Raw genomic sequence first — 25,060 nt, forward strand, 5'->3', positions numbered from 1 at the left:
TGTGGTAATCTCTAGAATTTACAGCGGGGAATCAAATCTTTCAATTGAGAGAACAACAACAACAAAAAAGCTAATCATTTGGTATGATTCAAAATGCTAACATTTCCAGGTGGGTACAATACATATTCTCATTTCTAAAGCAGATTGTCAGTATTCATGTATTATATTAGAGTCTTGATTTTTTTCAAGAAGTGGTAAGTCAAGCTATCTTATTACACCACCAAAATTTGGCTAATTGCAAAGTCAGTGCATTATATCTACCATAAACCATAGCAAGTTTCCTGCCAGCACGATCACTATGAAATCAGCTCTTTTGAGGCCAAACCTCAAAGGCCCACATAATAACAATGGCTGCCATTTTAGGTGACATGGACTTGGAGTGTATAAATCTCAAATCGGAAAAGACTCCAGTGAACCGTCACAGTCTTGCTAGTCTTCGATAACTGGAGAATAGAGCTATAATGTAGTTTGAAGTGCGTATGGGGAGAATTCATGGTGGGAATCTGAGCCTCAGAGAATGCAAAGTCAACTCACTACTAATAGCAAGTGACATCGGTGGCAGCAAATCCTCTGAAGTGGCAAGTTTCTTTCAGGATATACTGTGCTAAGATTAAAGAAAAAAAGTTTGTAAGGAAGGGAAGCAAGTGTCAAACAGATAGCAGACTTATTTTCAGGATTATGTAAAGCACAAAAATGAAAGGACTTCCCTGGTGCAGTGTTGTCATGGTTACCTGATCTCTTATCAAAAAGGAGAATCGAGCAGGGAAGGGAAACCTGGAAAAGGCAGTAACCAGGGAGGCCTGTACCTCCACACGGGCTTTTCATCCAATTGAGGTGGTTTATGAGGGTATAAAATAAGAGATGACATTTTGCTGCTGTAGATAATTTTTAAAGGAGCTTATTTTGCTATGCAGAATAAGTACTTCATTCTGCTGTGCTTTCTAAAACATGAAAACACAATGGCTAACCCATCATTGTTCATGAGAATCTCTAAGTGAACAGGAAAAAAAAAAATGTACCTTTAAAATTTCCTTCCAATGCAATAAAAATAAAAAATATTTTCCCAACCTACAAACTTAGTATATAGGTTGAGTTGCTTTCTTAAGAAAGCTGCATTTATCTCCTCCAAAAAATGTTAGAGGATTTTATTTGGAGGTTACCAGTTTAAAAGAAAAACTGGTAAATTATTTTTAGAGATTAAAAAGAAAAATCAGGAGAGGAGGGGCAGGGAAAAGAAAAAAGAAAAATCTCCTTGGTTTCCACTTCACAATTAGCATAGAATGAAGGACAATTTACCACTCTGTCCTTCCCCCTAAGCTCCACCTACCTCCACAAATGCGTCATCTTTCTGTCCATCACCTCCCCAACCCTCATAAACCATTGTCCCTGATAAACATTGCCAGGCACAAGCTCTTGCTTTTCCAAATCACAATCTCATTCTCAACACACCTAACAACAGCTTGCAAAGTGCCCTTTTCTCCAGTGACAGGTAGTCAGAATAACTACAAGGCCACTAGCATGAAGACTCAGCCTAGGAGAAGAAATGGAAATTTGACCCTATTTATTTTATCTGCTTGGGAAGGGGGAGGAGGAAGACAGCAATAAAGATCAGTCATTTCTTTAACAGCTCAGTCTCTGAATTACTCCCACTTCTCATTTCCCCTGGTAGAAAGACACTACGCCTAACTGGGTAAACCTTACAAAGGGGACAAATAAGCCTTAGACTCACAGTGACTTTGACTTCTCTCATAGAGAAAATGTTGAGAATTAGCATTCATTGAAGCCCTACTACGAACTAGACATTGTACTAGGGGCTTTAGTGATAATGTTCCATTTATACAAATCGCATCCCTGTGAAACCATGTCCTCTTTAAATATGAGGAAGCTAAGTCTCAGAAAAGAGAAGTAACTTGCCCTAACTCACAAAGAACTTACTTCTAAACTCACTTACTGCACCACCTAACACTGGAGAAGGCAGCATGCTAAGTGGTTCTCATCCAGATTAGTTCCACTCCCTATGAAATATTTTGGAAAGTTGTAGAATTTATCTTCAGTTTTGTCATTTACCTATTGAAACATTATTTTCAGTTACATTTTTTAAATTTCTATTTTATATTGCAATTTATATTTTATATTTTTTGTGTGATTATGTGGATAGTTAGGTTATATTACCTGCAAATTTCATTTTAGAATAGTAAAGAGGTATCTCAAAATATGTGTTACGTAAAGGGAGGCTTTGGGCCTGAGAAGGCAGAGAACCACTGCACTAAATCGTTATTCCCAGAATAATTGAGAATTGACACTGATTTTTCTTTAAAATATGGGACACAAGCATTTCTCAAGGCTAAAAAGAGAAGTCATTGTTAGTAGCATATAACTGTATTAGTTTCTTAAAATAAATTAAACATATTTCTAAACAGTTAATGATGGGGCAGGGTAGGCAACAGGGAGAAGAAAGGAAATGCAAATTCATTTGTAAGGAGATACCCCTGCCTTTTCACTGGAAAGTCAATTTCCTTGAAACATTAACTCCTCAGTCTCAAATATTTATTTAGGGGAGGTACCAAGCTTAGGGCCCTAGCATCAGGGAGTGAGAGGGCAAACTGCAAAGTGAAGCTACCATTTCAATGCTAGTGCTATGCACAGAGCTAGAAATAAGAAATAATGAAGGCTTCACTTAGCCACTAGGAAAATGGGATAAAAGGTGGCTTCTCATTCTCTTGTTTCTGAATCTCATGTGGCCAAAGCCATTAGAAGGACATCCCCAGGTTATTTTATCTGAAGAGTCTCAGGAATCCTAGTATATTCTCTGGAATACACACTCACTCGGGAATTGCCCCAGGGAAACCTGGACTTTAGGGCTACTTTAATGTAGCAAGTAGGTGCAACTAACTCACCTATTTGGTTTTCTGTGCGATAAAGAAGTACTGCTTCTTTCTCCAACTCTTTTGGAAAGAAGAGCTAAAGATAATATCAGAGATAATAAATTATCTTCCATTTTTCTTTTGTTATTTTAGGTCTAATACCTTTCAATAAGTGCCCTTATTCAACATGTATACAATATAAGAAACCACAGGATATCTTTAGAGCTAAATTGACTTCTCAAAGTTTATTTCTTTTGATCAGAAACCATGTTTTAATGGAGGGAGGAAACTTTATGGTGGGGAGCTGAGGTTTCAAATTTTATTCAGGCTGTATTTTTACTAGAAACAATATTGTTTTTTCTTTGTAGAATACTAAAAGATTAAATTTCATATGTCAATTTTTGTGAAGACTCCCAAGATCCAAATCCAACATTAAGTGTGTATGTTTGACCCCATATCCTCCTTACATTAACAATACAGCTTACACATAAGTATGAAGCAATGCACAGCCACCCACAACCAGCACAAATGATACTTGGTTCTTACAGCTACATGCTGTAGAATATTTTCAGCACATCTAAGTAAGAGAGGATATTAGAAATAAAATAAGGATCACAAGAAGTAATGAAAATGAGATTAGTCTTTAATATGTCTCTATTTTATGCAACTATGGATTTTAGACCATTGTTCTGGGTTCCATCTTTACAGGATAAAATCCAAGTGTTCAAAACTGAAATATAGAAACTATAATTGCTTATACATAGGAGATGTTTAGATAAATTTATTTTTCATAAAAGAAGCAGCATGGAGTAATAAACTGTCCGTTACATAAAAACCCTATCTGGGATGTTTTCAAGGGATTTTATTAGGATGGCCACATCAAAGAACACTTATTTATTAAAGATATACAATCTTCTTAGGTCCACTGGGCAGATTTTAGACAATCAATAGCAATCACAGGGTGTCCCAGTGACATCCATAGAAAGCTTTGTGGAGCCTAAGTTAGCTGAATGACCTCTTCAAGGGCACCTCTTCTTACCCTAAGAATTCTCTTCTTTGAAATGGATACTCCTCGAGGCCAAAATCTACTTGGCATCAAAAGCTACTAGAGTAGATATATTAGTCAGTTTTCGAACTGCTATAAAGAGCTTCCCTGAGACTGGGTAATTTGTAAAGAAAAGCGATTTAATTGACTCACAGTTCCATGTGGTTGGGGAGGCCTCAAGAAATGTATAATCATGGCAGAAGGTGAAGGGGAAGCAGGCACCTTCTTCACAAGGTGGCAGGAGAGAGAAGTGAGCAAAAGCAGGAAAAACTGACTTATAAAACATCAGATCTCATGAAAACTATCACAAGAACAGCATGGGGGAAACTGCCCCCACCTCCCTCCCTTGACACATGGGGATTACAATTTGAGATGAGATTTGGGTAGGGACACAGAGCCAAACCGTATCAGCAGACTCCAAACCAGGTCCATTAAAAAGTCCTTTAATTTAGATCCCTATGGCACATCAACAAAATACAATGAAAACATCAGAACTTTGTTGTTGCATTATCTCAATCCTCTCTAACTTTATCCTGGGTGCCTATTAATATCTCTTGTTTTATTCTACCACCATTACTTCACACATCCAGATTATTCTTGTTTGTCACCCCTATATTCAAACAAACTGAAGCATGAAGTTGTCCAGAAGATTTACCTTGTGTCACCTTATGTGACAAAGCAAGTCATCCACTGCAGAAACCTGCTAAATGTCCAGTAACCTACTGATGAATTCAGAATGGGGTCTAAAAGCCCCTGGAACTTCTTGAATTTACCTTATCCATGGCAAACACAGGCTTACTTCTCTTTGGTTTCCTGCAAATGTTTCCTGTTTATTTTAAAGTTGCAAAAGCCACGCAGACTCGAGTATATGAAAGATGACCACAAAATAATGAAACTGTCACGTGTGGCTCACATGTACTTAGTTCCTATAAAGGTTCATGGCTACACTTACATAAAACTTCAAACAAAATTAATCTGACAAATAGTATTTGAAACATTAGTATATTTATATCTAATCCTGTTCTAGAAAATATTTGTAATATTTGAATATATATTCAAAAACATATATATTCTTATAAACTATATAAATATATGTGTGTGTGTGTGTGTATATATATATATATATATATATATATACGTATGTATGATGGAGAAAGATTGGTACACATGTGGAAGCAATAGGGACCTACACAGTTATTAAAATTTGTTCAGAAATTGGCCCTGAGTCTCCTGAAAACCAAAGCTGAAAGAGAAACATGACCACTTACAAAATTCATGTTTGCCATAAGGAAAGGGCATACCAGATCTTCCAATATCTAATAATTTACATAATTACTCATGTACAGTATGGTAATAAGCCATAATTGGTGAGTAATATACACAAATTGCTACGAATTATTCATTTTTTCATTCCATAAACATAATGTGTCAGGCTTCAGGGATAGTAAGAAAAAGTCCCTGACCTTGAGGAGTTTTCAGTCTAATGAATGAAAAGAGAGACATTCGAATAAATAGTTAAATCACAATATATTGACTATTAAAGAGTACTATGAATAACATGTAGTGCCTTCATAAATGTTTCCACATAACCAAGTCAAATTTTGATTTCTTCCTCCTATTATTTTGTGTATTTTCCAGAATTCAGGATTGATACGCAGTAATGCAGCCCCAACTTTTTCACCATGGAAACAGTAACACCATTGAGACCAGTAAGTGCACTTGTCTGAAGCACAACCACACTTCCTATGTTCCTGCCTATACCCCAAGGCATCCAGCCCTCTTCCTGATCCTCTGTTCTTCCATCTTTGCCACCCTTCCCCCTTGTACTTGTCCTTGAGCAGTTATGTAGTTGCTCCCTTCCCTTGGTTTAAGTGTTAAAGACTCAAGGCCAAGGAGAATCTGTGACTGGGGTTTGGAATTATTTCCTGGGATTCTCAGCAGGATTCTCAGCAGGATTCTCATGTTGAAGGGGGATAAAGGTACACTCAGGGAGGAAAAAGCGCTCAACAATTTTGGCTCTGGATCCATAGGATATGAAGTCTTGAATCTAAGGGATGGAAAAGGATTCAATGAGACCAGTGCTTCTAGTCCAGCCTCACAGCCAGGCATGCCAGAAGTAATTATAATAATATTAACAACAGCAACAATAATATCTGTTTGATGCTTCAGAAATGATATGTGTTCAAGAGTAAATCATGTTTGCCTCAGGTGTAAGATGATTTCAAGGTCAACAAGAAGGCTTTCTGGGCTTTCTGAATAAATCTCCACTGAGCCTCTTGACAGTGCATGCAATTCCTTTAACACAGGGACAAAGATTTTCCCCACCACAATTAGAGATAAAAAGGCTTAAAAATGTAAATGTGTAGGAAAGGTGACACACTGGTATTGATTTGCTTCAGTCAACGTGCAAATGATGGTATCAGAAACTTTCTCAAGTCCCTCCTCTACTCAGACTCTTAAAACAAGAATTTAGTAGTTTTTGCATCTGTCCTTGCTCATATTCCCTGGATTCCACCCTCCTCTGAACCTTGATCCATCAGTGATCCCTCTGCCTTCCAATATTATTAATCTCATTTATTCAGCATCCTCATTGCTAAGCATATCCTAGACACAGGGGATGGACAAAACAGACAAAGATCCTTGCCCTGAGAGAAAAGATAAAGCAGTCAAGAGATAATAAGGGGTCAAGGGGAGAATGCTGAAATTTTAAATAGGGTGGTCAGGGAAATCTTCTATCAGAAGGTGATATTTAAACAAAAACTTGAAGGAGGTGAGGCAGCATGCATTCCAGGCAGGAGACACAAGTGCAATGGCCCTGAGGTCTGACATTCCTGGGACACAATGTGCGTACAAGAGAGGGTCACCAAGGAAGCCAATAAAATGAAGTCACTGAGATTTTAAAGGTCATGGCAATTGGCTTTTGCTCTGAGTGACATGGGAAACTACTGGAGTATTTTGAGCAGAGGAGTGATATGATCTGAATTACATTTTAATAGGATCGTTCAGCTGCTGCGTTGAGAACAAACTGGAGGGCACAAGGATGGAAGCAGAAAGTCCTTTTAGGAGGCTGGTGCAACAAATCCAGGTAAGAAAGAAGAAAGTGACCCGAAAGAGGCCTTAGTCACTAGGGAGTTAGCAGTGGAGGTGGTATGAAGTGATCAGATTCTGAACATATTTTGAAGTTGGGGCCAATAGTATTTGCTAAAAAATCAGATGTAAGGTATGAGAATAAAATAAGAGTGAAGGATACCTCGGAGGCTTTGGGCCTGAGCAACAGGAAAAATGGAGCTTCTGTTTCCTGGGATGGGGAAGATTTTGGAAGGATTAGGCACAGGGGTAGAATATCAGGAGCTCAATTTTAAATGCTAACTAGACATCCAAGTGAGATGTTAAAATAGGCAGTGGATATATAGTCTATAGTTTTGGGGAGAGGTTCAGCCTGGTATTTAAAGTCATGACACTAAGGAAAAACCACCATGGGAGGAAATACAGAGTTAAAAAGACAAAACGATGAACTGGTCTCCGGCACAGTCCAATTTTTAGAGGTTGTGGACATGGAGAGGAACCTGCAAAAGAGGAGAAGGAGCAGCCAAAGAAGTAGAAAAACTAGGCACATGTGATGTCCTAGAGGCCAAGGGAAGAGATTATGTCATGAGAAGGGACTGATGGGTCAAATGCCACAGATGGGTCATGGAAAATGAGGACTTTTCATTGACCATTGAATTTAGCCATCAGAAAGTCTTTTATGACTTTGACAGGGAAGTTACAATAGAATGGTGGGCACATTCCTACACTCCACCACTGCTCATGGAAGTTAATTCAGGAGAAGAAGAAAGATGAAAACTTGGAGACAACTAATAAAGAAACTTCTTTCGAGGTGTTTTGCTGAGAATGGAAGGGGAGAAACAGACAATGGCTTGAGAGTGAAATGGGAGTTCCAGACTGTTTGTTTTTAAAATGAAAGAAATTGTAATGGGTTTGCATGCTGATGCAAAAGGGAAGAAAAACGGTTAAGTCAAGAGAAAAGAGAATTCTGAAGCAGTGGCCTTGAGCAGAAAGAAGTGATGGGATCAAATGAGAGGGAAGAGAAACCCTGTCTTAAAAAAAAAAAAGGTTGGGGAAGGGATTGGCCTCAGTTAGGAATATGGACAATGATCCATCTTTTCCACTCATCCTTCCTCTCAGCCTCTTTTAGCATCTTTTGGCTTCCCTGTTGCAAAACTAAGAGCAATAGGCTAACTGTTTGCATCCCTCAAAATTCATATGTTGAAATCTAATCCTAATTTGGTGGTACTTGGAGGTGGGACTTTAGGGAGGTAATTAGGGTGAAGCCTTCGTGAATGGAATTGGGGCCCTTACAAAAGAGAGCCCAGAGAGATTCCCTTGCCCCCTCCACCATATGAGAACACAGCAAAAAGTGGCCACGTATGGGCCGGGCGCGGTGGCTCACGCTTGTAATCCCAGCACTTTGGGAGGCCGAGGCGGGCGGATCACGAGGTCAGGAGATCGAGACCACAGTGAAACCCCGTCTCTACTAAAAATACAAAAAATTAGCCAGGCGTGGTGGCGGGCACCTGTAGTCCCAGCTACTCGGAGAGGCTGAGGCAGGAGCTTGCAGTGAGCCAAGATCGCGCCACTGCACTCCAGCGTGGGTGACAGAGCAAGACTCCATCTCAAAAAAAAAATTAAAAAAAATTAAAAAAAAAAAAGTGGCCATGTATGAACCAGGAAGTGAGCCTTCACCAGACACCAAATCTGCAGCCACCCTAATCTTGGACTTCCTAGCCTATGGAACTCTGAGAGATAAGCGTCTGTTGTTTACAAGCCAATGGTATTCTATTAGAGCAGTGTGAACAGACTAGGGCAGTAAGCAATCTTCAGTTGCGTCTAACTGTGCTCTGTATCTCTGCTTCCTTCTCTTTATAGTCTGTTGTCTTTAAAACATTGCCCACATTTGCTCTGTTCCTGTGGTTCCCTTTCGTTTGTTGCCTTGAGATAGCCCAGCTTCTGCGCACCAGTGGCTCTGGAATTGCCTATTTCCAGGAACGGTTTTCTTTTTTTCTTTTTTTTTACTGAACCCTTTCTCAAGTGTCTGTGTGAAGAGACCACCAAACAGGCTTTGTGTGAGCAACAAGGCTGTTTATTTCACCTGGGTGCAGGCGGGCTGAGTCCAAAACAAGAGTCAGCAAAGGGTGGTGGGATTATCATTACTTCTTATAGGTTTTGGGATAGACGGTGGAGTTAGGAGCAATGTTTTGTGGGCAGGGGGTGGATCTCACAAAGTACATTCTCAAGGGTGGGGAGAATTACAAAGAACCTTCTTAAAGGTGGGGGAGATTACAAAGTACATTGATCAGTTAGGGTGGGGCAGAAACAAATCACAATGGTGGAATGTCATCAGTTAAGGCTATTTTCACTTCTTTTTTGGATCTTCAGTTGCTTCAGGCCATCTGGATGTATACGTGCAGGTTACAGGGGATATGATGGTTTAGCTTGGGCTCAGAGGCCTGACAAACCCCTCTGACTATTGACTGCTTTCCTTTCTAGAAACCCTTCACCCTTCACTATATTGTGTACCTCTATCCCTGGGCTGGCCTTCTGGTCCATTCCCTGGACTCCTGTTCCTCTGCCTGACACTTCAAATGTTGGTGCTTGTTGGGTTTTCTCAGGCATCTTCTCATTTGACAAAGGAATATCACTTATCCAATGCCAGCAGGGACTCCAGAATTTTCATACAGGAAGAGATAGGTGATTTGTCTTGATGCTGAGTTTGCCGAGTAGGCTAACGTCTTCTACCTGCATTCTCTATGTTTGGAGTAGCTTGTTAAGTGGTGATGTAGATTACAGGGGGACTTAATCCTCCCCCATCTCATCACCCCTTGTTTCTCTGCTGCCAGAGCTTCAACTGCCACCTACATGTGGGGTTGTTTTACCCGATACGTACTAAAGGCACACTATCTTTTCAAAGTAAAAGGAAATATTTAAGAAAAGAAAGGAAGGAGGAAAAGAAAGACAAAAGCAAGGAAGGAGGAAAGGAGAGAGAAGAGAAAGAGGAAAACTGCAAAATGAAATTAATAGATGTTTAATAAACTGCCCACAACTCATGTCAAATGTCTACTTAACTCGTGTATGATTATCTGATATATTGTACATAACATATTTAAGTATATTTTTATATGATCTACAGAAGAGCTTCCAAAAGCAACCGTGATTAGGGCCTATCAAGCAGTTATTTACTGAAAATACAAGCTAAAACCTCTTCCTGAGCTCCGTACTCTTCTTTCCAATTGCCTACTACACACAGTCACCTCAAGGACCACAGGAATCTCAAACACAACACATCCCTAAATAAAATCATCTTTCTTCTCAAATGTCCCGCTAGAGTTTATGCAGTAAAATGGCGTGAGCTTGAGCATCAGCCAGTTTTTTAGGTTCAAATTTCAACTCTTTGAGTTAGCCATTTTGTGGGAAATAAGAATTTTAAATGGTACTTTGTCATTTACTAATAATTGCATTTCGGGAAGGCACGGAAAAGAGTCCTTACCAGCCAGAGATGTAAGCACTCAAAGGCAGTAAACTCTGGTAGGGGCTGTGACAGAAGCTCGTCAGGATATAGTGGGGAACAAGAAAAGGAGGGGTCAAGAATGTATTCGGTGAGGTGGAGAGACTTCTCACAGAGAGTAATAGTAGAGCTTTATCTAGAATAAGAATGACTTAAGTAGACCAGGGCATGGCTAGGAGTGGAGGAGAGAGGAGCATTAGCAAGAATTAGCATGGTCATCTGAGACCACCAACAGATTGCAGAGCACAACAGAGGAGGTTGGGAGAGAGTAGCTTGCATCTGATCAGGGATAATGGAGGACCTTGCTTACCCAGAGCCAGAATTTATCCTGAGGCTACAAGTGAGTCACAGAGAACTTAAGCAGGGGACTTATATGATTGGATTTGCATTTGAGAAACATAACTTTGGTAGCCACAAGGGGGATAAATTAAGCCCAGATTGGAGGTGGAGAGAATCCTAATAGACAACCGTGAACATTCTAACCAGAAACAATGAGGTAATTAAGACAGAGCAGTGAGAAGGAAAGAAAGGGAAAGTTTTAGGAGGGTGCTAAAGGGTAATTCTGACAGTTGTGACTGATGAGGGACTAGAGGAAGAGGAGAACAGGACTTCTTGGTCCCTGGCTCAGAGGCTCATCCGATTATTAAGAGGACAAAATGAAATACTATATGCCTGGTATATGGTAGAAGCTCAAATTATATTATTTCCCTTCCCTGTTCTCTCTTATTACTGGCACCATCACTTACTCAGTAACTGAGGCCAGAAATGTGGCAGTAATTCTAGTCTCTAGTGCCCATTATCCTCCACACCCAGAGCTGATGACACTGAGTGAGGCGAGGGGAAGACAGAGGCCAAAAAAGGGAAACAGTCCTCACGGAGTTCACAGTTTCCCTCTGGCCTGAGTGTTTGCTGTTGTTTGTTTGTTGAAGGAGTGGGCAAACAGGAGCCCAGGTTTAAGGTATTCTGTGGCTTGCCCACCTTGGGGGCTTGCATATGGATGAATGCTAGGTAAACTGTGGCCCCACCCACTGCAATGCCAGCTTCTTCCCCATCCAGCTGATTCTCTTCCCAATTTCCCAGCTCCAGTCTGGCTTCTACATTATCAGGTGCTTGGCTAGTGGCTGAATCTGAAAACATGTCTGAAAAGACCATCCCCTCCCCAAGGGAAATGGTTAACCAGATTTTAAACCAAGCTGAATAAAGTTTGGGGTCATTTTTTGAGGAGGAAGCGTTCTATTTGTATAAGTAGTAAGGGCTGGGAAAGGCAAAACTATGGGGACAGAAAAGAGATTCACTGTTGCTAGGGTCTCAAGGTGGAGAGAAGACAACCCAAGAGAACTTTGCAGGGGGGTAATAGAATGTTCTAGAACTTGATTGTGGAGGTGGTTACTAGACTGCCATTTTTTTTTCAAAAGGCATGAAACTACACTAAAAAGCATAAATTTGACTCTATGTAAATTACACCTCAATAAGCCTGACTTTAAATTTTAAAAAAATGAAGGAACAAATAAATAAATTCCTAAGCAGATAGTAAGGGCTCAGCAAATGTCTGCTGAAGTGATAGTGATGGGTAGTGATAAGGTATCCGGCTGTCAAAGCTGCAGATTTTACTCCCTCCTTGAATGTTTGCATTTTAATAGAGGATTCTTAAAGCTGGAAAAAGCCTTTAAGGCTCAAAGAAGTTTGTCTCTAATAGGATGCATTTTTTTTTTCAAATGCAAAGTATTTTATTGCAAGCCAGAGTGGGAGTTCTAGATGAAAGGAAAGGCTAGCAGGAGAGCTGGGAGGCCAGGAGTAAGGAGACTTTACCTGTCTCTAAATTTGCAAACCTCTGAAAGGAGGGTATGCATTTTAAGTAGAGGCACTCTCCTCTGCCTTTTATCCACCATTTCCATCACAAGCTTTTCCTGGATTATTATCCTGGCCCATGATATTGGATTCTTATTGGAAAAACAATTGGTGTTGATGGACAGAGACAGAAGAGTACTACATCTATATTCAGCTTGGAAAATGAGAATGAGTGAATTAGTGCTCGGCAGCTACAACAGGGGCTATTTAAAGTCAACCCATGCTAAAATCTGTTTCTACCCCACCTCATATGGACCAAGCCAAATGCTGGCCTTGACCTACCAACTTTTTCCTCTCCTGTTCATTTGCCAGTCAGGTACCAGAGGATTAGAAGTGACTTTAGCTTCGTTTTGGCCGTCACATCTTGCTGATAACCAGGGAACTGCCTGGATCTTTGAAACGGATATTCTCTCCAGTGTTTCTTTAAAACTAGCGCTCCGATCTTGTAATACCAAAGCACCTCGATTTTTTTTTAATTCAAACTTCCCCATCTGACAGGACAAGGATTCTCTTTTATAGGCCACTCAGGGAACTAATTTCTCTCTAAGCCATTCAAAGCCCAAAATGTCGAATCCTTGATTTTTCTTCTGTCACCCTGGACAGGTTTTCCTGTTTCATTTCACCAGAGTGCATGTGAGCACCTGTTTGAAGCTATGTGAACCTCTGTTATCCTTGGCAGCAAAAAGCGGAGGAGTCGGGAGAGTGGGAAGAGTCTCTTTCCACTGCTTGCCCCTGGCACCCCACCCTGGGGGAGGAGTGGCAGGGGTCCTGCTTTTTACTTAGGTTAAGTTCATCAGTATTGCCAGAACTGTCCATTCCTCACCCTTCCCCGGGTGGTAGTTCAGGAGAAGGGGGCATTTGACTGCTGGGCTGGAGAGGGGGTGCCCGGTGGCAGGAACAGCAGTGGCCTCCTCTCCTTGTCCATCAACAGCAGCTCCTACAACCCCCAATGGACTGCCCCAAGACAGTTATCACCTGGCTCTGTCCACCCCTGCGCTCAAACTGCCGCTCCATCATTGAACTCTCCCTGTCTCACAACCCTTGATCTGGTGCCTCCAGCTCAGTTTTCCTGGCACAGCCCTCTGGGGCTTTCTGAGCCCCCACCCCCTCCCTACCCTCACCAATAACAAAACACAAGACTCGGCCTGTTAATTACTTCCTTCCTAACAAGAAGGTAGCTAGTTGGCTACACCTGCTGACATTGTTCTAACTTAGGCCTGCAGAGTTGATGAAAGGGCTCTACTCCTTTTGAAGTTCAGTAAGAGCTAACTTTTATTGAGTGCTGACTATGGGGTCAGCCAGGGTGCTAACCTTGGTTATGTCAGTTAATCCACATATGGAAACTAAGGAGCAGAAAGGTAGCAGCTGTGATTGACACCTGTGCTTGACCCATAACCATAACCACACTAAATTCTGCCCTAAACAGGTCACTAGTCCTTCCCACCCTCCCTGCCCCAAATCCCAGGCTATTCTATTTGGAATTAAGCAGGACCCAATGATGAGGGACATCAAAGGCATTTTACTAGTCTGAAGGATTTCGGGAACTCTTCTAGAAAGTTCTGTGCCTAATCAAGTGATTGTATGGACCTACAAAATCAAAGAAATAAAAATGCCTAGGAAGAGGTCCACAGCAGGTTACAGACTGTGGAGCACCACTGCTCGATTCCTTTATTTTTATTCTTTAAATTTAGTAGAGAGCAGGCATGGTGACTCATGCCTGTAATCCCGACACTTTGAGAGGCTGAGGCAGGAGGACTGCTTAAGCTCAGGAGTTTGAGACCAGCCTGGATAGCATAGTGAGACACTGTATCTACAAAAAATACAAAAATTAGCCAAGCATTTTAGCATATGCTTGTAGTCCCAGTTACTCTGGAGGCTGAGGTGGGAGGATTACCTAAGCCCAAAAGTACAGGGCTGCAGTGAGCCGAGATACCACCACTGCACTTCAGCCTGGGCAACAGAGTGACACGCTGTCTCAAGTATTTATTTATTTATTTATATTTTGAGATGGAGTTTTGCTCTTGTTGCGCAGGCTGGAGTGCAATGGCGCAATCTCGGCTCACTGCAACCTCCGCCTCCTGGGTTCAAGCGATTCTCCTGTCTCAGCCTCCCAAGTAGCTGGGATTACAGGCATGCGCCACCACATCCAGCTAATTTTGTATTTTTGGTAGAGACAGAGTTTCAACATGTTAGTCAGGCTGGCCTTGAACTCCTGACCTTGTGATCTGCCCACCTCGGCTTCCCAAAGTGCTGGGATTACAGGCGTGAGCCACTGTGCCTGGCCTCAAATATTTTTAAAAATTAAATTAAATTAAGTTAGTAGAAATATAATGCTTTCAATATGCCATCATAATGTAAACAATTGCCAGTATAATAACTCTAAATGTTGTGTTAGGCATTTCTAAGGTTGTACTTTTTTCTTGTAAAATTCACATATCCTTACTGCAGCAAATTTTTAAAATACAAAATAATTAAAACAAAAATATGTCTTACATATATTCCCATCACCCATAGGTAGCCTCAATTAACATATTGGTGGGTTTCTTTCCAGCCTCCTTTCTATATAAATATGTATGTATTTTCTTAGTAGGGATGTCCATGATATAAAAATATTTATACCTGGGTTTTCACTAAATATTATGTTAGCCAGCATGTTTCCATGTAATTAAATTTTTTGAAAATATCATTTTTAATAGCAGTAAATTATTTAATAAGCAAGAATTTGTTTAACCATCTCTCTAATGTTAGACCTTTGAGTTTTCCCCAAGTTTTCACTATTACAAGAAATGCCATCTCTCCCATTATTTCCTCAAGATTGTTTACCAGAAATGGAATCACTGTGTCAAAAAGAACCTTTAAAAATTGCAGCCGGGCACGGTGGCTCACGCCTGTAATTGCAGCACTTTGGGAGGCCAAGGAGGGCAGACCACTTGAGGTCAGGAGTTTGAGACCAGCCTGGCCAACATGGTGAAACTCCACCTTTACTAAAAATACAAAAATTAGCCGGGTGTGGTGGCGTGCATCAGTCATCCCAGCTACTGAGGAGGCTGAGGCAGAAGAATCACTTGAACCTGGGAGGCAGAGGTTGCAGTGAGACAAGATTGTGCCACTGCACTCCAGCCTGGGCAACAGAGTGAGACTCTGTCTCAAAAAAAAAAAAAAAAAAAAGCAGCTGGGCGTGGCGCCTCATACCTGTAATCTCTGCACTTTGGGAGGCTGAGGCAGGCAGATCATAAGGTCAGGAGTTCGAGACCAGCCTGACCAACATGGTGAAACCCCGTCTCTACTAAAAATACAAAAATTGGCCAGGCACGGTGGCTCACGCCTGTAATCCCAGCACTTTGGGAGGCCGAAGCGGGCAGAACACGAGGTCAGGAGATCGAGACCATCCTGGCTAACACGGTGAAACCTCATCTCTACTAAAAATACAAAAAAATTAGCCGGGCATGGTGGCAGGCCCCTGTAGCCTCGCTACTCTGGAGGCTGAGGCAGGAGAATGGCGTGAACTCAGGAGGTGGAGCTTTCAGTGAGCCGAGATCACGCCACTGCAGTCCAGCCTGGGCAACAGAGCGAGGGACTCCGTCTCAAAAAAAAAAAAAAAAAAAAAAAAAATACAAAAATTAGCTGGGCGTGGTGGCGCGCACCTGTAATCCCAGCTACTCAGGAGGCTAAGGCAGGAGAATTGCTTGAACTCAGGAGGCAGATGTTGCAATGAGCTGAGATTGCGCCATTACACTCCAGCCTGGGCAACAGAGTGAGACTCTGTCTCAAAAAAAAAAAAAACGTTGTAAAAGCGTTTTTTCCCTATATGCAATACAATGGTTCTAAGTATGAGTATAGTTCTTTATATGACTGGCTAAAGAAAATGTTGAGCTTATGCCAAATATCTCCTTGTTACCTTCTTATAGCTAAAGGCCTCTTGGTAAAATTATCACATTGACTCTGATGAACAAATCTTAAAAAAAAAAAAAAAAAGAAAAAGAAAAAGAAAACAGCTGGAAATCATTTCCACCTTTACATGGTATTAGGTGTTTGAAGGCTTCAGAAAACCTTGAGAGAATTTGTTATGATTGAAGATAAGGTTCTTCAGGAATAGAAAAAGAAAGATTTTTCCCTAAAATGAGGAATTTCATAATAAGAAAAAATGAAAGCAAGAGAATGTTGAATTTGAAGTGAATGTGAAACTTGAAGAGATTCTTGAATGCTTGATTCATTGCTTTCTAAAAGCCTTTAAAGATGTCAGCTTCCTGAGGTTTTTATGTTCTCTGCTGCGTTTAGCAGACCAGGTTAATTGTGGATGGTACAGACTGTCAGGAAGAACACAGTGCTTTGATGAGTCACTACACTTAACCTTCAATGGTGAGGGAGCCAATTATCTGCTCCCTAACCTGTGTAGACACTTACTTTCTTTCCTTTTCCTAATAGTCACCCAGATTTATGATCACTTAACATCTCCTTAGGACCTAGTGCAAACGTGGGCAGATGACATGAAAGAATATCAACCTCAGATCTATCGATTTTGTTACAGTCAACCCTAAACGGAGCAGATTATCTGTACGACATAGGCAATACTGATGAGTAGCACCTACTCCCCTGAAGGAACACAGCTGGATGCTGCAGAGACCAATCAGCTGAGACAGCTGCCAGCCGGCCCCAGGATGCTGTGAGAAGACTGCACCAGAGAAGGTGCTCTATCAGCTGCTGACATGGGAAGCAGTGGCTATACTCACAATATACCACACACTTAGGTCGTGTATTCTACAAATTTCAAAGAGCCTTTACATCCATATGATCATTTAAACCTCCGAACACTATAAAGATATAATCACCCATGTCCCACAGACAGAGGCACAGACCCTAGAGAGGTTAAATGCTTTGCCCAGTATTGCAAAACCTGTGAGCAGCAAGATGAACTATCAAAGCCAGATATTCTAATTGCAATACTTGTGTTAAAGCAAACTAAATATGGCTTGAGAAGGACTTTGTACTTCTATATTTGAGTCCTCGTGGATGAACTGCAACCTAAGTTAACAGGTAGACAAGATTGAAACCCTAACTTAGAGGTATGCTCCTGTAACAATCGCTGAGTCTTGGCCAATCCCCGCAGCCATACTTCAACCACTCCTACACTGCTGAGTGTTCAAACTGTGTTCAAATGAGGCAAATGCATAGCTGTAACCAATCCAGCTGTTTCTGTACCTCACCTCTGATTTCTGTACGTCATTTTCCTTTTTTTGTCTATAAATTTGTTCTGACCACGAGTCATCCCTGGAGTCTCTCTGAATCTGCTGTGATTCTGGGGGCTACCTGATTCACAAATCGTTCATTGCTCAGTTAAACTCCTTTAAATTTAATTTGGCTGAAGATTTGCTTTTAACACTTGTGAACTTTCACATTGCTAGCTTACAACAAAATTTTATTCAGTATTACTGTGGGCCAGATCTTTCACCAGATAAAAGAGGAGTGAAAAAAAAAAAAGGCATAGGTCTTTTTTTTTTCAAGGAACTCAAGACCTATCAAGGGGGACAGACAGAAACTGAGGCTATAATCCTAAATGATGAAGCCATAACTGAGGCAAATGGTAGGAAAGCACTCTGGACTTCAAGTGTGGACAAACTGTTTTCTAAGGAAGCAGCCACTAGTATAGTGGTAAGAAAAGATTTTAGACTTATCATGTCTTCTCCTTTTCAACTCTTGCCTCAAACTCTTTACAGACTAATTCTTTTGACAAGACAAGATATGGAGTTAAGAACTTGGGCTTCAGCTCACACAGTTCTGGGTTTAAAACCTGCCTCTGCCTCTTACAAGCTCTTTGAGCTAGAGCTAGGTGACTTTGAGCAAGTGGCCACATTAAGATCCAGTGCACTCCTTTGTCCAGTGAGAATGGTAATAATAGTATTTGCCATTTAAGATGGCTGTGAGGGCTAAACGAGAAGATGTGTTCAAAGTGCTTAATACCTCACCAGGTGTACAGTAAGGGCTCAATAAACATTGGCATGACGATGAGGAGGAGGAGGATGATGATGATGATAATTAAATACCTTGATTACTGGAGAAGAGAAAGGAGAATGGAGAGGAGGAAGGGAAGAACTTGAGTGATAGGGGCTTAAGAGAATTTTTACTTAATTCATATCTTGCATTCCAACTAGAAATCAAGGAATCTGCAGCAAGCTGGGCAGCCACAGGTTAGGAAGATGAGGGTAGGGCATTGGGGTTCCTTAAAAGGCAGCAAAGCTGGATACCCGAAGTATAACGGTTTACGAGGCAAGTGTAAATTTCCCCACCAGGCAATGATGTGTTACCAAACAGCCCAGTCACTCTGCATCTGTCAGCAGAAGAGTCCAGCACATTCTGAAGCTTCTGTCAGACCCATCAGCCCTTCTCTGGCCCACTCACAGCCCCTCAAGGATTCCTGCTCTAGCCTGAAGTCCCCACATGAGTCTTAGACCATGTCTCCTTTCCCAGAATACCCAATCCAAGATCTGACTTCCCAGCTCTAGAATTCTGGTTTTCTACATATCACTCCACTGTGGCATAATTCAGTATTAAAGAGGATGGCCCTGGACTCCCTGATTTCAAATCCAGGCTCTGCTACTTACTAGATGTTTAACTATGGCCAAATTCCTGATCCTGTGTACCCCAGTTGCCCCCACCTATAAAATGGGGACAATATTATCGATGACCTAAAGTTTTGTGAAGTTTAGCTGAATGCTTAGAATTGTGGCTGGCACCAAATTTAAGGGCTCAGTGAATGTTAACTGTTATGATTTTTTCCCCTCCTTGGAAAATTCCAGTTCTGGTAAATGATAAGGAGGGAAACATATGACAATAGTTACATAAAATATGGAATTATTTGTATATTTCAATTGTCAGTTTTAATTACATATTGTTTCATGCATGGATGATTGAGAGTTCTGTCTTGGGACTTTTTCATTTGAACTGGTTCGCAAAGATGATACAAATGATGATGGGATGTCCATGAATAAAGAAGGAACGTAGTAACTATTAATGACACTGGAGTCTGGCTGTCAACTTTTCTGAACATTTCCAAAATCCTAAAAGTTAAAAATTTCCCAAAAAGATTTTTGTGTGTCTATGTGCCCCTAACATCTTTCAGAATTCCACATGAAAGCATCTACATGAGATAAACATAGATAAGGATTTACCCAGTAGGAGCAGAATTACAATCGCTGAGTCTCCAAGAAATGCTGCTGTCTTTGCTCTTGCCCAAACAGCCCCTTGGCTACTTACATACAGTAGAAAGCTGATTTGATTTTTTTATAGTTATAAAACTTACATAAGATCATCGTAAAAAAATTAAAATGAAGACAATAATAATCTGTAATTACAATTCTTGGGAATGTAGGTTTAGCACATTTTTATATGATCAGCCAGTTCTTTCTCTGTGCATTAAACATATGACCAGAAAGGACCAGAGTAGGAATGACATGCTTGTGGCTTGATCAAAGGCAAATTTACTGGGAAGCTAAAAAGCCTTAAGCTTTAGGGCCTCTCCTTTCCACAGGTGTTTTCCAAGGCCTTGGCAATCTGTTCATATGGTAATACATTTGTATAAATTGTATAAATCTTAGGCTTCATAAATCCTGGTTCCATCCCAGGTGCTGCTGGCTGCAGCCTTTCCTGCCCCATGCCATTCTGTCCCACTGAGCGAGCCCAGACCCAGACACTGTTCACTCTGAGCTCCTAGCAGCCACTACCAATCAAACAGAGCAGGTATCCACTGAAATCTACTTGTCATCTTTCCAATTCCTTTGCCCTAAGTTGGGATTGATGCAGGGCCTGAGAACTGCCAGCATGTATAGGTTATAAGCCTTGGAGAAAAGAGAACTGTGGCAGGGGGAAGGTGGAATACGGGGATGACTAAGACACTCCTTGACCAGCTTTGGTCAGGCTCCTCTGAGGCTACTTCTCAACATGCTCCAACCTTCAGACTCCTGTGTCCATCTTTACAATGCCAAGACTTAGCAAAAAAAAATTCTGTTAGGTGAGTTTAGCAAGAATCCCCATCTTTGATGTCTAATCAAATTCCTTATCCTCACTCTTGGAATCTGATCTCCCCAGCCTGCCTTCAATAAGAATACTACCATCAGTTAAGCTAAAATCCCCCTTACCCCTGATATTTCCTCTTAGTAATTTTTCCATCCACTGGTCCCCACCCTTGTCCTTGGCTATAAATCCCTACTTGTCCACACTGTATTTGGAATTGAGCTCAGTTCAATAGTGAGTCTCTTTTCCTCTATTGCAATATTTAGTTTTTTAAAAATAAAATTGATCTTTAATTAGAGCCCAGAGCTGATTCTCTTTAACAAAGGGCAGGCAGGACATGATACCCACCAGAATTCTAGAAATGCTTGGTTTGGCTGTGACAAAACAGACTCATATGTGGGACTGAATACCACTTATACCCAATTATCATCCAGCATGATATGGTTTGGCTGTGTCCCTACCCAAATCTCATCTTGAATTGTAGCTCCCATAATTCCAATATGCTGCAGGAGGGACCTGGTAGGAGATACTTGAATCATGGGAGCAGTTTCCCCCACACTATTCTTGTGGTAGTGAATAAGTCTCATGAGATCTGATGGTTTTATAAAGGGAAACTCCTTTCACTTGGCTCTCATTTTCTCTGTTGTCTGCTGCCATGTAAGACGTGCCTTTCACCTTCTGCCATGATTGTCAGGCCTCCTCAGCCATGTGGAACTGTGAGTCCATTAAACCTCTTTTTCTTTATAAATTACCCAGTCTCAAGTATGTCTTTATCAGCAATGTGAAAGCAGACTAACACACAGCACAGTGACAATTACATATATTACTGTTAAATGTGTTCAATTAACTTTGAGGACAACTCTAAGCTCAGTTGAGGTGAGAGCCCTATTCAGAGTCTTGCTCACCCACTTTGGTAATCCAACTGTAACTTTAAAAATAGAGAATGCTGCTTTCAAGCCACTTGTTTGAAAGTAAGCTGTGTTACTACAGTGTCACAGTTCCCACATAGTACTGGAAGTGATTCATTTTCTTGTTAACTTGTGCTATATATACTACAGAAAAATGAGTTGGCATTTCTAAGAATACTTGATAGAAAAGAACAGAAGTTTTTCTTTCTCTTCCTGTCATCTGAAACTCTTAAATCATAGACAGTGCAATGTGTAGGAAGCTAAAATATGTACTCAAGCTCAGAAGCACCTGCCATTGCAGGGTTTGTCTTTTTTTTTTTTTTTTTTCTTCGTGGTATCAGATAGTTTCTCTAACTCTGAAGAAATTTTCTCTAGAAAAATATAACAGTGTTAGGGCCGGATGCAGTGTCTCATGCCTGTAATCCCAGCACTTTAGGAGGCCGAGGAGGGCAGATCACCTCGGTCAGGAGTTTGAGATTAGCCTGGGTAACACGGTAAAACCCCGTCTCTACTAAAAATACAAAAATTAGCCAGGAGTGGTGGTGCACGCCTGTAATCCCAGTTACTCAGGAGGCTGAGGCAGGAGAATCACTTGAACCCAGGAGGTGGAGGTTGCAGTGAGTCGAGATCACGCTATTGTACTCCAGCTTGGGCAACAGGAATGAATCTCCATCACACACACACACACACACACACACACACACACACACCATATATATATATATATAGTGTTAGATATCCTGCAGAATGCAAACCAACAAAGAACTATTAAATACCTAAAACAAACACAGGTTCTTCTTTCCCTTGAAGCTTGTTTTTTGATCCTTTGATTGAAAACTTGGGCCAGATAAAAAGGAAGCACAGAACTACAAGTCATCACCCACAAAATGTTTCATTCTCTGACTTCACAGCTGTAAAGGCACCTGGAAAAGATGGAGAGAAATAGGTAGAAGAGTGACGGTTTAAAAAAAATCCATCCATTTAAGTAATCTGAAATGAATTAAAAGAGTCACATATGTTAAATGCAATTCACATCCAAAAATGTTCCCTTTGTGGAAATTGTAATTATGGCGTTCTGACCACAAGACTTTTGTCTTGTTTAGTTTTGTTTTGGGAGCACCTCACAGGGTTAGGTTAACTAGGAACACACACTGGGAAACAACTGCACTAAGTTTTCAAGAAAGGATTATGTTCTCTGCACCATTCAGGAACAGGACTCATGCATTTCAGGAAGGTTTCCATCCCTATTAGACGTACCTGGCTGTATGTCAGAAGTCCGTGCTCCTCTTTCGTACAGGGTAGAGTTGTTGCTAAAATGTGGGTGAGCAGCTAGGGACTCTATTTCTGCCAGCCCCTCCCCACCTTTGCAGCTTGATGCAGTCTTGCAATTAAATCTTAGCAAAGGAAGGGATGTTCACCAGCATGAGGTCCCCGCCACAATCCTTAGTGTTCTTTATTCCTCTGCTATGTTAATGTTGACATTCAGGGCAACCTTGGAAGCCTCTCATTGAAGATGGCAGAGCCTCCATCTGATTTCGTCTCTGAATGATTGTGTCGAGCGGAGCACTTCCCCTGCTCCCACGGCAAACACACACACAGACACATACATATGCACTACCACCACCACCACCTCCACTTGACCTACAACTGTGCTGTCCTCTTAAGTGAGCATAAAATAACTGTTTATTTTGTGAAGCCCTAAAAGGCTAAAGTAAAATGCGGTTGGTATTTTGAACAGTAACTTGTAGTTAGATCTATGCCTTGGGGAGGGCAGTGCCCTTGGCCCCATGGTGATGTTGATGCTGCACCTTATACTTCTAATTTGGAGCATTATTAAAATTCAATTTCCAAATTTCTCTCCTGAATAAAGATAACCCAAGGGAGCCTATAAAGGATGCTGACAGGGTGATTCTTTTCAAGTGTGATTATCTTAGGAGTTTGCACTGTTAGTGTTGCCCAAGACCCCTCATGCTTTAAAAGATCCAGACTTTAGTTATTTGAAAAACCCATCACACTCTCTGGATGTGCCAGATAAATTCACTTTTTGCAAGATATGTCTATTCATTTTTTAGTTGTGAAAACCTCTTGATCTCTGGAAACTCCGTTTGAACACTACTTGATTCAGCAAATGTTAATTGAGCACCTACTATGTGTCCAGAGCAGCAATCATCAAGCATCAAATACACAAGAGACTTGAAAGCCATGTTCCTAGGCTAAGCTGGGAAGCCCACCACATTCATCTGTAGTGCCAGCCATGAAGCATAGCACCTTTATTCTGATATTTGGCTGTCCCTCTACCCACTTCCCTACATCGATGACTTGTAGTACAAGCGTAGCCTCTCTAAACAGTGCCCAGTGCTCCAGATCAGTGATTCTCCAAATGTAGAAACAAACCAGCAGCCTCAGCATCACCTGGGGCCTTGTTAGAAACGCAAATTTCAGGCCTGCACATTTACTTATCCAAGCCCTCTGCATGGGGTAGCAGCATGATGCTTTCCCACAGTTACAGAGCTAATCACTTGGACTTCAGGTGATGGCCACCCAAGAAAGCTCGCAGCCTAGTGAGACTATCTCCAGGCTGAGCCTTCTTCTCACCTGCCAGCTAAGACACACTTATTTTTATACAAGAGCCACTCTTGGCCTAATAACCAGGAACACTCAACTTTGAACCAAGATGATAATACTATCAATAATATAGTAGTAAAAAAAATTAGCATTTATTAAGCACTTTCTGTATGCCAAACACTGTGCTAAATGCACTTAGTTACTCAATTTAATTCTCACAACAACCTTAGAAAAAAAGTGCTTTTATATTGTCCCCGTTTTACAAAAGAGAACATTGAGAATCAGAGAGAACCGCAGTTTGGAATCCTCACTCTCGCTTTGACATATAAAGCCTTGTCTTTTTTTTTTTTTTTTTTTTTTTATTGAGATGGAGTTTCGCTCTGGTTACCCAGGCTGGAGCACAAATGGTGCGTTCTCGGCTCACTGCAACCTCCGCCTCCGGGGTTCAAGTGATTCTCTCACCTCAGCCTCCCAAGTAGCTGAGATTACAGGTGCCTGCCAACCACGCCCGGCTAATTTTTGTATTTTCAGTAGAGATGGGGTTTCACCATGTTGGCCAGGCTGGTCTCGAACTCCTGACCTCAGGTGATCCACCCACCTCAGCCTCCCAAAGTACTGGGATTACAGGCATGAGCCATAGCGCTGGATCTGCCTTTTTTTTTTTTCAAGACAGAGTCTCCCTCTGTCCCCCACGCTGGAGTGCAGTGGCGCGATCCGGCTCACCACAACTCCCACCTCCTGGGTTCAAGCTATTCTCCTGCCTCAGCCTCCCAAGTAGCTGGGATTACAGATGTGTGCCACTGTGCCTGGCTAATTTTTGCATTTTTAGTGGAGACACGGTTTCACCATGTTGGCCAGGCTGATCTTGAACTCCTGGCCTCAAGTGATCCACCTGCCTCGGCCTCCCAAAGTGCTGAGCCACTGTGCCCAGCCTAAAGCCCTCTTTTTGACATGGTATCCAGTGTGGGCAATTCTGGCTGCCACAAGTAAATAGAGTGTAGAGTGGTGTATGAAAAGATCAGCAGAGTGAACTTTAAAGCAAGCTCTTCAGACCTGGGTCCTCAGGTACAGTAGTCCAGGCTCCCTCCTAGTGTTTGAAGAGCTTGAAGTTGTATATAGTACCAATAGAGGCCCACATTTCATATATCTAAATATTTTAAAGTTATTGAGCAAACTAGAAAACTGTTAAAGTAACCTCCTACCTTGGTAAATACACCTTCATAACAACTTGGAAGTCCAGGTTCAAATGTAGGATTCTTAG

At 41.4% G+C, this 25,060-nt stretch overlaps 1 long non-coding RNA gene across 1 annotated transcript; it reads right to left on the reverse strand.

Moving 5' to 3' along the window:
* Positions 1-495: 495 nt before the first annotated feature.
* Positions 496-25,060, reverse strand: LOC134732566 (uncharacterized). The gene is made up of 4 exons (XR_010115880.1): positions 25,002-25,060; positions 22,011-22,157; positions 2,898-2,961; positions 496-604 (listed from the first exon to the last, which is right to left on the reverse strand). It is a non-coding gene; the product is annotated as an uncharacterized lncRNA (long non-coding RNA).

The sequence above is a fragment of the Symphalangus syndactylus genome, chromosome 15, assembly GCF_028878055.3.
Source record: "Symphalangus syndactylus isolate Jambi chromosome 15, NHGRI_mSymSyn1-v2.1_pri, whole genome shotgun sequence".
In the NCBI taxonomy this organism is placed as follows: domain Eukaryota; kingdom Metazoa; phylum Chordata; class Mammalia; order Primates; family Hylobatidae; genus Symphalangus; species Symphalangus syndactylus.